The following is an 18,073-nucleotide window of genomic DNA, read 5'->3' as shown; positions in this document are numbered from 1 at the left end:
TTTTGCTCCTCACTGTATACACGGTGTTTGGTAATAAATGGGCCATAGCTTATCCTTAGATTTCTGTGCTTAAAATGGGTCGATTTAAGCTAATTTACCTTAGTACGAAAATTGATAATAACCGAAATACAGGGTGTCAAAAAAACTTTTACTTTTTTTAATATTTCCTGACAGGCATGGGTTACAACACGAAATTTGGTTAGTGGGAGTTCTTTGGGACGGGAAACCTAAATGCCCCATCAAAAATGATATATTACCCAGAGCGTATTATTTCGCGATTATCATATACGTCTTTCAGCACTCATTAAATAAGCTCAATTTTTTTTATCCTCCACTCTACATAATTTTAAGATTAAAACTTTTATCCCACTATTATAATTTCGCTAAACTCTACCGTTTTTTAGATAAGCGCATTTTAAATCTACGATGCAAAATTCAATTTTTTTGCATTTAATTGTAGTTACTAAAAACCATTTGACATATCCTTGTCATACTTGGCAACAAGTGTAGGCACTGTATGCCCTACTAAATTATGTTAAAAAACGTTTCTGGCTACTACCATTGGCGTACGACGAGGGAAAGTAAATGGTTGACCCTTCCCCAAATTATATGCCACTGGCGGAATTGCTATTGTATTGTAATTTTTGGATTCTCCAATACTTTTAATACAAATAATATACTTTTCATTCGTAACGATAAAGTCATTAGTTTTCGAGATATGTGCAATTAAAAACGAAGTGGCATAATATACATTATTCAAAATAAGTGTGCCGTTTCATTTTAACTTCAAATATCTCGAGAACTAATGACTTTACCGTTACGAAAAAGAGTAAATTATTTACATACAAAGTATTGGCGAATCTAAAAATTATGTTAAAATAGCAGTTCCGTCAGTGGCGTAGAATTTGGGGATGGTCAACCATTCACTTTCCCCTGTCGTACACCTCAGGTAGTAACAAAAAACGATGGTTTAACATAATTTAGTAGGGTGTACAGCTCGAGTATCATAAGGATAATATGTCAAATAATTTCAAAGTACCGGGTACTAAGTTTAAAATTAACGTATTAAAGTTTTAAATAAAGAATATTTATATTATTTGAAAAAACTCATAGGTACTTAAAAACTATTTGACAATTCGTGTAATACCTGACAGAAAGTGTAGGTATTTTACACCCTATACACCCGGTTAAATAAACGTTTTTAGCTACTACCAGAGGCGTACGACAGGGGAAAGTAAATGGTTGACCCTTCCCAAATTCTACGCCACTGACGGAACTGCTATTTTAGCACAATTTCTTCAATACTTTGTTTGTAAATGTTATACTCTTCATTCGTAACTATAAAGTCATTAGTTTTCGAAATATTTGAAATTAGCAACAAAGTGGCAACATTAATCAAAATAACTGTGCCATTTCATTTTTAACTGCAAATATCTCGAAAACTAATGACTTATCGTTACGAATGAAACTATATTATTTACATAGGGAGTATTGAATAATAGAAAGCTGGTACTAAAATAGCAATTCCGCCAGTGGCGTAGAATTTGGGAAGGGTCAACCATTCACTTTCCCCCGTCGTACGCCACTGGTAGTAGCCAGAAACATAGTATAACATATTTTGGTAGGGTGTGCAGTACCTACACTTGCTGCCAAGTATGACAAGGATATGTCAAATGGTTTTTAGTAACTGTAATGAAATGCAAAAAATTGAATTTTGCATCGTATATTTAAATTTCGTTTATCTCGAAAACGTTTCAGGTTGGTGAGATTAATGTAGTATACCTTTTTTAAGTAAAAATAATAATAGTGGAATAAAAGTTTTGATTTCAAAATTATGTAGAGTGAGGGATAAAAAATACTGAACGTATTAAATGAGCGTTGAAAGACATATGTGGCTTATACAGGGTGTCCAGAAACTCTACCGACAAACGAAGACAGGAGATTCCTCAGATAATTTTAAGGCAATTTAACCCAATTCACCTAGTTCGAAAATGCTTCTGAAGGGAGCTAGAGCTCTTTGAAGATGGCGTCATGAAATTAGTTTTTCTTAAATACCTCTAGAAGGCTTCTATTGAGAGAAACGAAAATTGGTATGCATATTTACTTTTCAGAGATGAATCGATTCCATCGATTGCAAATTTCTAGTACCGGTCATAGGCGTCCGTTTTGGGTAGAGCAACGGGTATTTTATCGTATAACTTTTTTGTCCTTAACTTTTATGCATTTTTGACACCGGATTATTAAATTGTGAGGTATTCTAGTACTAAAAGGTACTCTTGCTTTAAGTCGGTAGGATGCACCGTTTTCTAGAAAAATCGATTTGAAAGTTTTTCGTTTTTGGAATTTGAAAAAAAAATTGAAAGAACTTTTCAACAAAAAACGAAGTATTTTACCAACATAAAGTAAGAGTAACTTTTAGTACTCGAATACCTCATAATTTAATAATCTAGTGTCAAAAATGCTCGAAAATTCAAGACAAAAACATTATGCTATAAAATAACTTTTGACCTACCCAAAACGGACGCCTATGACCAGTACTAGAAATTCGCAATTAATTAAATCGATTTATCTCTGGAATATAAATAAATGTACCAGTTTTCGTCTTTCTAAACAGTTTTTTTTTAAATTTTTTTTTTGTTATTCAGAAAGTGAAAAATTTTCAAATCGATTTTTCTAAAAAACGGTGTGTCCTACCGATTTAAAACAAGAGTACCTTTTAGTACTAGAATACTTAACAATTTAATAATACAGTGTCAGAAATGCATAAAAGTTAAAGATAAAAAAGTTATGCGATAAAATAACCGTTGCCCTACCCAAAACGGACGCCTATGATCGGTACTAGAAATTTGCAATGTATTGATTAGATTTATCTCTTGAAGATAAATACGCGTACCAATTTTTGTTTTTTTAAATAGAAGCGTTCTGGAGGTATTTAAGAAAAACTAATTACAAGACGCCATCTTCAAAGAGCTCTAGCTCCCTTAAGAAGCATTTTCGGACTAAGTGAATTGGGTTAAATTATCTTAAATTTACCTGAGGAATCTCCTGTCTTCGTTTGTCGGTAATTTAAAAACGGAATTTACGTTTCTCGTTCCAAAAAACTCCGACTTGCCAAATTTTGTGTTTGTATCCCATGCTCTTGAGAAAATATTCAAAAATAAATAAAATAAAAGTTTAATTTTGACTCCTGTATTTCGGTTATTATCAACTTTCGTACTAAGGTAAATTAGCTTAAATAGACCTATTTTAAGCTCAGAAATCCGACGTTAAGCTATGATCCATTCGTCACCAAACACCCGGTATATCTCTAAACATCCTGTCAATATTTCCACGAACTAATAGAGCTCGAAAACTGGACGTGCTATCTTGCGTGCTTAGCCCAATTACAAAAATCTATATTTATAAATTTTCACGCTCATTCTTTTGGCGATCTCCCAAACACATTTCTACTTTAAAGATCCTCCAACTTATTGTTTGTTAAAACGTCAGAAGTGTAGGGAGGTTAATTGGTTTTTAGAACTGTGTAAGTACCTGTGAATCTTACTTTTACTTGATTAAGTTCTACTGTGATTAGTTTCTGAACCGTTTCCCTTCTCTCCATTCATATCAATCGTCCTAAATTTCTATCTATTTAAATAATACATAATAGTATAAAAATGAGTAATGGATATCATATATCATATTAAAAAATATTTCTTGTTTAAAGTCATAATATGAACATTTAATTTTGGCGGAAATTTATCTGTAATAATATAAAACATTTTTTTGTATTTCTACGGAACATACAGTTAACTTGACGTTTCGCTGAAGCTTCAAATCCTACGGAAGAATAATAGTTTCAACCTATTGTCCATGTTTTATGCTAATAATCTATATACTCAAAAGAGAGTTTTTACTTTCCCAGAACCTTAACTGAAAGCAAAAAGTCCTCTTCCTCTCCTACCTATTTGTCGATTGATTCATGCCACAAGTAATCTTACATATTCCTTTATAATCTCTTACATAATACAGTCGAATCCGCTTATTGGAATAGCCTTCGTGCCAAGCAAAAGTATTCTTCTAACCAGGGTATTCTAATAACCGATCATTGGTGGCTTGGATAAACGTTTCGGGACCTCAAAGTTCTATTCCTTAAAGCGGGATATTCCTTTAACAGGTATTCGAATAAGCGGGTTCGACTGTATAAGTTTTTGTTTAAAAAGTTTCCTACACTCTTTTACCACCTCCCTCCACCTTCTTCTGTCAAATGCTAGTTCTTTCCAGTTCCCAATAATACTTTTCTTCAGGTCTTCATACACACTGTCCTTACATCTTTTTCTTGGCCTGCCTTTCCTTCTCTTTTGTATTGGTCTTCGTGATAGTACCAATTTTTGGCATTTTTTTACTTCCCATTCTTTCTATGTACACCAAATATCGTATTCTCTGTGCTTTGATCGTCGTCGCTATCGTTGGCTCTTTATAGAGTTCTTTCAATTATTGATTGGTTCCTCTTCTCGACTGACCTTCTATTTTCACACCTCCATACATTGCTCTTTGCATTTTTCTATCCCAACTTTCTAAATGAGTCATAGTAGTGTTTACTTTTATACATGTAGATCTATTGAAGTTGTAATGGTGGTTGCTTTTCTGTTTGTATATATATATCTTCTTTTTCCATTCGTTTGATACGACTTAGGTGCCAGGTCTATCCGGACAGATATGTATATCTAATCTTTTAATGTTGTTAAACTTCTATTTGCAGTGCTATTTTGGCTATAAGTGTAAATTTTTGTATAAGATTAAAACGTGAAATTATTGTTCTTTTTATATTTCCCATTTTTTAACAAAATAAAAGCCTTACTCTGCCTTTAGATAGTGTTTGTCCTTATTTAAAAACTAATACTTTAAACATGAGGATACAACTATATTTAATTATTAACAAAAAAAAAGAGATTAACTAACTAGATAAACTGAATTGAGTAAAAATTAACTACCTAACTAGATAAACTAATTTTATCCAATCTTTAAAAAATCTCCCTACACAGCTCGAATTTCCATCAGGCTTTCTCGCTCAGAAACTTACTCAGAAACTGTCACAAAAGAATTGTAGAATACTTCATTAGGTAACGAAAATTCAGTTAAACTGAATATAATTAGACCGGAGGAGTTGATTTGTTGAGGTGGAAGCTGAAAAATAATTGTGCACTAAGGTCAACGTCTTGGTTGATTAATGTATTAAGCTGTTTTCATCATTATTTCATTCATAGGATATTCTGACCAATAGAAAGATACAGAAATAAAAATTACAGCGATTATTTTTTATTCATTTTAACTTCCCATCGTGGGGTAAGATTTTTTCATGAATAAAACTGTATTTATAAATAATATTACCTAATATTTTATTAATATCTTTGTCTAAATATTTGCTAAACTGTGCTGTTCACTTTGACAAGTTGAAAAATGTGTGACACATTAATTGAGATCAATGCCACTGAATGTTTTTATTCAAAGACTTGAATTTTATATGTAAGTATTAAAAAATAACCTTACGAATATCACACGAGAGTAAGAATAAATAAGAAAATAATGCTCCACTTTTTCTAAAACTTGTTGCCATTGGGAAATAGCCACTTGAGCCTTGCGGGCTCTCGTGTATATTGCCAGAAAAAAAGTTTTCGAAAAATTGTCGCATTATTGACAATTTATTCTCACTCTCTTGTGATATTCTTCTTCTTTAAGTACCGTGCCCAAATTTTTAGGCGTGGGTAGCCTCCATAACAATTTGCCGATATCGTTCTCGATCTTGTGCGGCATGTAACAATTGATCTGCTGATAAGCCAGTCCATTGACGAAGGTTTCGGAGCCATGAATATTTTTTTCGACCAATTCCTCTTTTTCCGTCGATCTTTCCATTGAGTATTAACTGCAGCATCCTGTATCTGCTACCTCTCATTATATGCCCCAGATATTCAAGTTTTCTCTTTTTTATCATCTTCATTAAGTCACCTTCGCCTTGACCTACTCTGTTTAAGACTTCTCTGTTTGAAATGCGTTGAACCCAAGATATTCTGAGCATTCTACGATACGACCACATCTCAAAGGCTTCTAATTTGTTCATCATGTTAACCTTCATGATCCAGGTTTCACATCCATATAGTAATACAGGATACACGTAACATTTTAGGAACTTGATTCTTAGTTGTAAGTTCAGCTGAGAGTTGCTCAGAATAGATCTAAGTTTCATAAATGCTCCTCTTGCAATTTCTATACGAGTTTTAATTTCTTCATCCGGATTTAGTGTCTCGTTTATCCAACATCCTAGGTATTTAAAATGGTTAACTTTTGTTATTGATTCATCATTGACAATTAGTTGCATAGGGCCGACGTCTTGTTTACTAACCACAAGTAACTTTGTCTTTGTTGCATTTATGTTAAGTCCGTTATTGGAGCATTCCCTGGTGACTCGATCTATAAGGAATTGAAGATCTTCGATATTTTCAGCCATGATCGCGGTGTCGTCTGCATATCTGATGTTGTTAATAGTTTCTCCCCCGATTCGAACTCCACATTGTCCTTCCAAGGCTTCATTAAAAATTATTTCTGAGTATACGTTAAACAAAGTTGGGGATAACACACAACCCTGTCTGACACCTATTTGAATGCAAATTTTGTCTGTTTCTTTGCCGTCTACCAGAATAGAAGCTTCTTGATACCAATATAGATGATGTAAAAGTCTCAGATCTTTATCGTCTATTCCAATCATTTCTAGATATTCAAACAACCTATTATGTTGAACTCTATCAAACGCCTTCTCAAAATCTATAAAGCAGACGTAAATTGGTTTCTGTACTTCCCATGATCGTTGAAGTAATGTTAACATTGAGAACAAAGCTTCCCTTGTTCCCAATCCTTCTCTGAAACCGAATTGTTTGTTTCCCATTGTCTCTTCACATTTCTGCTTGATTCTATTAAGAATTATCTTAAGAAGTAGCTTGAGAGAGTGGCTCATGAGACTAATTAGTCTAAAGTCTTTACATGATGATGTATTAGGCTTTTTTGGGAGTGGAATAAATGTAGACTCTAACCATATCTGTGGCATCATGCCAGTCTCGTATATATGGTTATAAATATTTGTTAGTTGTGAGACATTGTCGTCATCCAGAAGTTTGAGCCAGTCTGATGGTATTTGGTCAGGGCCTGGAGATTTCCCATTTTTGCTCTGGTTGATGGCTTTCTCTACTTCCGCTTTTAAAATACTAGGACCAGTATTCGCATACTTTGTGGTGTTAAGTGGTGGCCTCGTATCCAGGAAGAGCTCTTTTATATAGTTAGTCCATTCTTCCTTTTTTTCATCCAAGTCGAGAATTATTTTACCTTTGGAGTTTCTCATAAAGTGAGGAGTTCTTTTTCTCTGAGTGTAGGTAATTTCTTGTGATATTAATGCCCATAATTTGTGATAATATCCCGTCGTCAAGCATTACGTCAGATGCCCTCCGTTACTACGTAAACATGAACATTCAGTGACACTAATGACAATTAATGTTTTACAACTTGTCACAGAGAACACCAAGAAACAGGTTTAGCAAATATTCAGGCTAAGTAATCAATAAAACATTAGTTAAAATGATTTAAAACAGTTTTATGCATGAAATAATCTCAACGAATTACACTCGATCTCTAAAATTATTATCGACTTGTTGCCCTCGTGACACTTTGACATAATTTCACTCCCATTCGGGTCCTGAAATTAAATCTGTCAAAGAGTCACTCGGGAAACAAATCGATAATTTTAGAGCTCTCGTGCAATTTCTACTGATAATTTTTTTTTGGATAATTTCCTGTCGTCATGTAGCACGTCAGATGACTTCGTTGCTGCGCAAATTTAAAATTAAATAGGCATTAATCACAATTAATGTTTTACAACTTATCAAAGTCAACACCATCAACCATGAACAGGTTTAGCAAATATTCAGACGAAGATATCAATTAAAATATTAGTTGAAATGATTTAAAAATACACGGTTTATCATGAAATAATCGTACCGAATTACACTCGAGCTTTTAAATTTACCGATTTTCATTGCCGTGGTGACATTTGGCATCATTTTTATCCCCTTCGGGTAGGGAAATTCAAACTGTCAAAGTGTCACTCGGAATACAAATCCGTAATTTTAGAGGTATTATTGTAATTATAAGTGATAATATTACCACTACGTACAATCACTTCCGTACATTTAATAAAAAGTGAAAAAAAGGTATATGGTCTCACGTATATTAATTTCTGTAGCGAAATTGTCCATTTTCGATTAGAAGAATTAATACTATGGTTGCTCTGCTAAAGTCTCTTAAATATCAAAGATATTTATAGATAAATACGCAATAAATCATGCAATACATTCTCTTAGAGAATTGTTCATGCATTAAAAATTATTAAATGAAAATAGTTTCTATCCTTGTGGAAATGATATTCACCGGAGGGACCGCAGAAGTTCGGATTCAATTAGCGTCGCTTTGCAAAGACACTGACCTCGACTTTGCTAAGTAACAAGACATTTATTCAACACACATCCTACACATTACACTAGGTATGTGATTGTAAAAATCAACTGTGCCATGCCAAATGACCATTAGTTGTCGAAGCATTAAGCTAAATAAAAAAAAACATGCAATAACTTTGCAACGAATTAGTATAATGCTGTTTGGCAATAACGGGAACAAGCTGTTCATTCCTTACGTTTAATTCTGGCAAAATAGTTAACATGAAGTGCTTTACATTGGAATATAATGACTTGTAATTTTAATATCTACAAATTATATTTTTCCTAATTAATTTTTGGCTCAACTCCAATAAAAACAATTTTCTCTTACCTAAACGATTAATTCTCCAATCTGGATTTTTCAGCAACCAAAGTTTATAGGCGTCCAAATGTCTAGAATATGAAAAAAATATTCTATTCAAAAATATTCCAAAATATGGCCATCGGCTACCGGTTACTTTTTGTGTGTTTCATGAACTCTTTTGTATTTTATCTGTTGAATTCACTGCACCCTTTACTCTACGATAGTGTAATATAATATACGGTTTATAATCTTTTCCTTCTCCACTTATTTTATCATGTTCTTTTGATAAAAGTATAATTGCTACATTTTTCTTTGGGATGTAAGAAACCAAGGTTTAATTTCCATAAAAGCAAAAACATGCTTGCACAATCATTCTCAACTTTTCTGGCAGCTGTTTTTTCGAAATATAAGGTATCTTTTTGCACAATGTGACAAACAAGGTTATATTTTTATTCAATACTGGTAAAAAGAGTTATCAGTAGCTATTTAGTATCCTGCCAAGTCCGTCACTACCCTTTGTTCTTTCTCAGGTTTGTTTCTTTCTTTACCTAAAAGTATAAATTTTATAATATGGCATTTTTTTATACGATAGCTTACCTAAATTATGCATATTGGCTGTGTATGCCGAACTACAATCAGCCAAATCTTTAAACGGTGCTTGTCCGGCTTATTCTTGTTCTGAATCAGTCCATAAATGTTCTAGATTTAAAATTACCAGACTGTAAAACAAACATGAGTTCTTCGTATTTCATAAACCTACCCATGCTGACACAAATATGTATACACAATTCATCATCCCATCTTACCCAACCTAAATTAGCAGCCTACCATAGCATGATACATAATTCCAATGTCAAAGAATAACTTCAAGATAGAACTGAACATCATTAAGCAAACATCAGTAAACAATGGCTACAGCTAACAAACAATTAACAAAATTTTAAACCAAAAACTCCATAAGAAAGCCCTGAAATTGGTCTTCCCACCACCACAGAAAAAAAACCCAGTACCTTCTGCTCTATCACATCAGGCAAGGTGTCAACAAAAATAGTCAAACACATATAGTCTAGTAAAATAAAATTACACTACATGTAAATCAAAATGTAAATTCGTACAGATTGAAACAAATTTTATATCAAAGTTTAGGTGGGTAGAAAAGATATTTTCAAGAAAGTATCCAAATCATACAAGGGGGCCATTATTTACATAATTAAAAAGGGTCATTTTTGCATAAAAATTACTTTTTTAAATGCTTTGGTCATTAAATTACTAACGAAGGACTATAGGATTGTTTTCTTTAAAGGTAAAGGGTGAGTCTTTCATATAGTACTTACTAAATTAAATTTGGCCCCCTATTTATTTAAATAATTATACATAAAACTTTAAAAACAAATTTACAAAAAATTATTTTTAGCGTTTTAAATAAGCACTATAAAAGATCTTATTTTACAGAATAAGTTGCGCTATGTTATCCGTTAAATATTACTCTATTTTCAATTGCAAAAACGCGGTTGTTGCCAAAGAAATATTAACCTGTGTTAAATATTATTATTTTTATTTTTATGTTTGTTTTCGATAAATGTATTGATAAATTCAAATTTCAATTAAAATTCCCCCTAAAATGGCATTTGAAAATTATTCAAATTTGTTTATAATTTGTTTTTTTAATAGCGTCGCGGGGATTAAATATTTTGAAATGCCGTTTCGATAATTGGGTTCCTGGGAATTTTTCACTAATTAACAAATTTTTTGTCTTTTTTTCCTCTCCTTTTTTTTTCTTGGGATTATATGACTACGGGCCCTTTTTGGGTTAAGTTTCATTAAGAATCATGTCGAATCTCTAAGTTGTAGATTCTAGACCTAAAAATATTAAGATTGGTCTAAACTCACTTAAATAAAATGTGACTACTTACTGAGTTACAGGGTGTTTTATTTAAAAATTTAAAAATTATTTTTACCAAGTACTTTCAAACTATTTGACGTATCCTTATCATACTTGGCAGAAAGTGTGAGTACTATACAGTCTACTAAATTGTGATAAATAAAAGTTTCTAGCTACCACCAGAGGCGTACGACAGGGGACAGTTAAGGGTTGACCCTTCCCAATTCTACGCCACTGAGGGAATTACTATTTTAGCGAAATTTTTCGATTCTCCAATACTTTCTGTGTAAATAATATACCCCTTACTGGTAACGATTAAGTCATTAGTTTTAGAGATATTGGACGTTAAAAATGAAACGGCATAGTTATTTTGATTCATTCATTCATTCATTTTAAACTTCCAATATCTCTCAAACTGATGACTATATCGATACCAATAAAGTATTTACATACAAAGTATTGGAGAATCGAAAAATTTCGCTACAATAGTAATTCACTCAGTGGCGTAGAATTTGGAAAGGGTCAATAATTCACTATCCCCTGTCGCACACCTCTGGCACAAGCTAGAAACCTTTATTAATCACAATTAGGTAGGGTGTATAATAGCCACACTTTCTGCTAAGTATGATAAGGATACGTCAAATAGTTTTAAAGTACTTGGTAACAATAATTTTCACCCTGTAACTCAGTAAGTAGCCACATTTTATTTAAGAGATTTTAGTTAAATCTTAATATTTTTAGGTCTAGAATCTACAACTCAAAGATTCGACATTCTTAATAAAATTTAACCCTAAAAGGGCCCGTAGTAATATAACTCCAAGAAAAAAAGAAGAAGAAAAAACCACAAAAAATTTTGATAATTAGTCAAAAATTCTCAGGAATCCAACTATCGAAACGGCATTTCAAAATACTTAATCCTTGCGACGTTATTAAAAAAAAAAACAAATTATAAACAAATTTGAATAATTTTCAAATGCCATTTTAGGGGGAAGTTTAATTGAAATTTGAATTTATCAATACATTTATCAAAAATTTACATAAAAATAAAAATAATGAGGTCCTAAGCAGGTGAATATTTCTTTGGCAATATCCGTGTTTTTGCAATTGAAAATATAGTAACATTTAAAGAACAAATTCAATATCTCAAAAAATATTAAATATTTTTTGACCAATTTTTTTTTGCTTAATACTGGTAACATATCGCAACTTAGTCTGTAAAATAAGATATTTTATAGTGCTTATTTAAAACGCTAAAAATAATTTTTATGCAAATTTGTTTTTAAAGCTTTATATACAAATATTTAAATAAATAAGGGGTCAAATTTAATTTAGTAAGTCTTATCTGAAAGATTTACCCTGAAACTTTGCAGCAAAAGATCCCATAGACCTTCATTAATAAGTGAATTACCTCAGAAGTTAAAAAAGTATTTTTTTTGCAAAAATGACCACTTTTTAATTATTTAAACAATGATCCCCTTACATGATTTGGATACTTTCTTGAAAATATCTTTTGTACCCACCTAAACTTTGATATAAAATTTGTTTTAACATGTACGAATTTAAATTTTGACTTTTTTTTAATTTTATTAGGCTAATAAAAAAGAAAGTAATAACACAATTTCAGAACGGACTACAACTTAAACAAATACATTAAAAACAATAAGAGCCAATAGAAAAAACAGTTACAGAGTGGTGTATACAAACTGACATAATATGATGACCGTCCAAAAACTTACATCGGTCAGACTATCAGAACATTTGACAAACGTATAACAGAACATAAAAGAGCTTTTAATAATAGAAAAACAAATTGTACGTACGCACTTCACCTTCTAGATCTTAATAATTCTTTTAATGAGAAGTTTTAAACTCTTCATATTTTAAATAAAGGCCTTCAGCTATTTTTATTAGGATCTACGGAAATAAGTAATTTAAAAAATACAAATACAATTCGGAATGACAATCCCAGTATTGAAAACAAAAGTTTTCAGTTTATTGTTAGAAATAACGTGTATTTCAATCTACCACAACAAAACAATCTCCGTAATTTTCATTGAATGAATCTCATGATACTATATATATTCTAGGATAACAAATATTTTTAAATATGTTGCAAATAAAATATTATCCCGGCGAAGGATATAATTTCCAATATATGCCCGATTATAGATTTTACTGCGATGAAAAAATTCATAGGCATTTTAGTTCCTATTACGACTGGCCATATAGGACCAGAATTTGGGTGCCCTACAGAAATTTAAAAGTGCATCATGATTATTTTCCTTCAAGACGGCCATTTGGGGTACAACGGGTAAGTTATATGTGTTATATATTTTTTTACATTATTCATTAAGTCTTCGCTTGTCCACTGGTGGACATAGATCTCCCTTATAATCATCCATCTATGTCTATCTTGTGCCTATTGCATCCAATTCATATCTTCTCTTCTTCATGTACCATGCCCTTTCAGAACGTTGGTTACCATCATAGCTATCCTAATTTTATTCACTGCCACCCTAAATAGCATGCTTGTATCAACACCATACCAATCTCGCAAGTTCTTCAACCATGAGGTTCTTTTTCGTCCTGGACCGCGTTTGCCTGCTATTTTTCCTTGCATAATATTTTGTAGCAACCTATATTTGGGACCTCTCATTACATGTCCGAAGTACTCCAGCTTTCTCTGCTTGATGCTTTTTATGATCTCAGTAGTCTTGCTGAGACGTTCTAGTATTGGGGAGTTTCGAATCTTCTCCATCCAGGAAACTTTTAAAATTCTTCTATAGCACCACATTTTGAAAGTCTCAAGGCGATTTAGACCGATTTTATTCACAGTTCAGGACTCGACACCATAAAGTAAGACCGAGAAGACGTAGCAGCGAAGGAGGCGGATCCTCAATGCCAATTTTAGGTCTCTGTTACATAACACCTTGTACATCCTTCTAAAAGTGGCTCTAGCCTGCTCTATCCTAGATCTAATTTGACCGTGACTTTCTGCGTTACCATTTAGTTGCTGTCCAAGGTAAACGATTTTATCAACTTGTTCAAGTTTGGTATTATTTACATATATAGACGGTTTTATATGCTGCTGTTTATTTATTAGAAGTATTTTGGTTTTCCGTATGTTAAGATCCAGACCTGCTTCCCTACAACTCTCAACAACACTATCAAGTAGTGTTTGCAGATATTCTTGACTAGAAGCTAGGAGTACTGTATCGTCCGCATATCGCAAATTATTGATGACTTCACCGTTCACAAGTATTCCTTCTTGTTTTTTAGAAAGAGCTTTTCTGAAAATTCTTTCGGAGTAAACGTTGAAAAGCAGTGGTGACAAAAGGCACCCCTGCCGTAATCCTCTTTTAATATTAAGAGCCTGTGATTCCACAGCATCTACTAAAACTGATGTTGTTTGATTCCAATATAAATTTGCAATTATTCGAAAATCTCTGCCGTCCAAGCCTTTATCTTTTAGAGCTTCGATTAATATAGAGTGCTTAACACGACCAAATGCCTTTTGGAAGTCAATAAAACAACAGTATATGCCAATTCATATAACAAAGTTTTATATAATCAGTTCAACGTGTTGGTAGACGACCCCTGCTTCGGTAGGTATCATCTCTTGTTCTCCATTCCAGTGTCCGCTTTCTCCATCTGTTATCTGTCATTCGAGCCACGTGACTTGTGTTGCTATTCTCTCTATTACATCAACCACTCCAGATCATTGTCGTAGCTGGCGATTTGGGATCTTCTCTCCTAGTGAAGCGCCCAACATAGTACACTCCATGACCCTTTGAGATACATAGATCTTTTGCACTTTTCTCCTGGTCATGGTCAAAGTTTCCGCTCTGTAAGTCAACACTGGCAAAACACACTGATTAAAGGTTTTCTTTTTAAGGCATATTGGTATGTCAGATGATTTGAAAATATGGTTCAGCTTGCCGAAAGCTGCTTAAGTCAGTCTTATATCACAGAGAAGCTCAATGCTTTGGTTACCTTTTCCTATGCGAATCTCATGACCTCGGTATTTTTATAGGCCATTACCTGGTCTATGTATCTTGTTCCTATGCATATATTATCTTCGCTGACTACAACATTTGTCATCTTCTGGGTTTTAGATATATTTACTTTAAAATCCCTCTTGTATCAAGGAAAGGTAAAGCTGATTTAAAAGCTCTTTGGCCTCAATGTAGCCTATTAGCTGTTAGTACAATATCATCTGAAAACCTCAGATAACTAAGCTTTTCTCCGTTTATATTTATGATCTTGAGGGTCAGTTTTCCCATTTTAAATATACAGGGTGTTAGTAAATAAGTATGAAAAACTTTAAGGGATATTTCTACATGAAAAAATAATGGCAGTTTGCTCTATAAACGTATATCCGTAAATGCTTTGTTTCCGAGATACAGGGTGTTGAAATTTTTAGTTCAAACTGCCAATTTTTTTATTACTCTAAGACCGGTTCAGATATGATAATTACATTTGGTGGGTTTCAAGGGGTAGTTATTGCGCCTTTTTTGGCAAACAAATAACAATTTTATATTTATTATTGGCGCTCCTACGGATAATGGTCTGAATTTTTTTAAAGAAAAAAATGGTACTCCACTGAGCTATTTCAAATTAAAAATTATATTTGTATTCCACGTTTAATTTATGAAAAAGAACTTTTCCTGTAATGTTTTTCTATGGTGCACCGTTTTTATGCGAAAAAATAAAACATCTTCGAGCGTATTGTTCGTTTCTTAATACATTATCAAGAACTCTCCAATATAATAATACCAAAGTAGAACAATAACAGAAAATATTACTAAACAGATTTTAACTAGGTGCAAAGCTACAACAAATGTTCAAAATTACCTCCTTTAAAGGTGACAGAAGAATTTTAAATTCACCATTGGCGCCCGTACAGGTAATGGTCTGAATTTTTTAAAGAAAAAAAAATAGTACGCCACTGAGAAACGTCAAATTAAAAATTATTTTTAAATTCCTCGTTCAATTTACGACCAAAAATAAATCTTGTCTTTTTTGCATATGCGGCGCCGTTTTTATACACAAAAATAAAACATCTTAACGCTTACAAATTATTCGAGGTAGATTCCCTATACATAGAAAATTATTTCAAATACTTTGTAAACGTGAAGATATTTTTGTTACATAAAAACTGTGCCTCATATGAAAAATACACAAAAACAATTTTTTGTCGTAAATTGAACGAGAAATTCACAAATGATTTTTAATTTGACATATCTCAGTGGCGTACTATTTTTTTCTTTAAAAAATTCAGGCCATTACCCGTACGCGCGGGAATGGTGAATATAAAATTACACTGTCACCTTTAAAAGAGCTAATTTGAACATAATTTGTTGTAGCCTTGCACATATTTAAAACCTTTTTAGAAATATTTTCTGTTATTGTTCTAGTTTGGCATTATTATATTGGAGAATTCTTGATAATGTATTACGAAATGAAAAATACGCGCGAAGATGTTTTATTTTTTTGCATTAAAACGGTGAACCATATGAAAAAAAGAAAAAAGTTCTTTATCATAAATTAAACGTGAAATACAAAAACAATTTTTTAATTTGAAATATATCAGTGGCGTACTATTTTTTTCTTTAAAAAAATTCAGACCATTACCCGTAGGGGCGTCAATGATGAATGCAAAATTGTTATTTGTATATAAAAAAATGCGCAATAACTACCTCTTAAAATCCACCAAACTTAATTTTCATAGCTCAAACAGTCTTAGAGCAATAAAAAAATTCGCAGTTTGAAAAATAAATTTCAACACCCCGTATCTTGGAAACGAAGCATTTGCAGACATACGTTTATAAAGCAAACTGTCATTATTTTTTCATGTAGAATTACCCCTTTAAGTTTTTCATACTTATTTACTAACACCCTGCATATTCCAACAGCATAGTGAACAGTTTCGGCGATATGGTGTATCCTTGATGTACTCCACGTTGTATCGCAATTTCTGTGTCAATTATATACCGATAGTCAATTCGGCATTCTATTAAGACTTTTTTGACATTGCTTTTATGTTGCTGGTTTGGTTTTGGACAGGATATATCTCAGAGTGGTAGTTGTTTGAATGTTGTGCTATTGTACTTGTTCTTTATTCTTCTCAATTATTCTGATTAGCCCTTTACATCGTATTTTTGTCATCCTGGAGTTCTTTTTTGTGAGTGTCTCTGGAATGTTTGTGGTGTTTCGTTGTTTATTTTCTTCAATGTTAAGGAATTACGTGTTTATAAATGAAAATCGATAATCAATTTTAGTCTAAATCTTTTTTAGCTGGCACATCATGAAATGCATTTTCATTGAAGAAGGTGATTAGGACTTTATCATATCGGGAATTTATAATTCCTTTCTTTATGTTTTTATAATTAGTGTATCCAGAAAAGAAAAAAAATTATGGTTTTCGTGTTCCATGGTGAATTTGAGGAATTCTTCTTTATTGGTAATCTCCACCAGAAATTTATTCCATGCTTCTGGTCCGTGAGGCCAAATGGACATGGAAACATCATCAAAAGTTTGTTTAATTTTAATAGTAGTTTAATTAAAACGTGACAATTTTGTTACTATTCTGTTTTGAAATATTCTCTATCAATGAATTTAGAATCATCGTTTCTGTTTTTTATTTTTAGACTCACAATCTTATCTACTAAATGGGGACCATGACTAGACTTACATTAAGTGAAAAAACCAGAAGAAAATATATATTTTAATTTACATAAATATATTAATGTTATCATTTTTGACTTTATATAATATATTTTTTTTGTAAACTGTGTTTGTTGTTAGAAAATCCTTTAAAATGATTGAAGAAGTACTAAAAGCTAAATGACAATTTGACATAGTACCATTTCGATGTTTTTTTTTAAATAAATCTTAAATTTTTAATTTTTAAGCCGGTGGTCTACAGTAGAGGCTGTAGGCTACGTACAGCGTCACGTCGTAGGAAAATTGTTCATTGTCGTTACTTTCAATAAACTTTAAACGACAAAAACTATCTTGTGGCCACCAACTTAGCCGGAGGTCTCCAATAGACGCCGTAGGCTGAGTACAGCGCGTATTGGAGACAATCAACTTTTGATAGTACTGCTGCTACGTTGCTTTGTGGGTTCATATATTAAGTGAAACATAACGTGGTTTAACTATTTCCATTTAACTCAAATACTCACTTAGTTACAAATATCACAATTATCCAATCTTATAAAAGCCTAATGCGACAAGTCACCTAGTCCGTCCTGGACATTTGTCGATATATAAATTATAAATGACGTTAAATAAACGTCGTTTATTCTGACTATCTAACATCTCATCTGACAAGACAATGTACGGTGGATGCCTACGCAGAATTACACC

The 18,073-nt window shown here is 32.4% G+C and overlaps 1 protein-coding gene across 9 annotated transcripts in view; it reads left to right on the top strand.

Annotated features, from left to right (window-relative positions):
- Positions 1-18,073, top strand: part of LOC114329870 (golgin subfamily A member 6-like protein 22) — a 482,825-nt gene that overhangs the window by 203,920 nt on the left and 260,832 nt on the right. The window lies entirely within an intron of this gene.

This window comes from Diabrotica virgifera, chromosome 8, assembly GCF_917563875.1.
Source record: "Diabrotica virgifera virgifera chromosome 8, PGI_DIABVI_V3a".
Taxonomy (NCBI): domain Eukaryota; kingdom Metazoa; phylum Arthropoda; class Insecta; order Coleoptera; family Chrysomelidae; genus Diabrotica; species Diabrotica virgifera.
The sequence above is the reverse complement of the archived record's forward strand: the minus strand, read 5'-3'. Positions and strand labels throughout refer to the sequence as shown.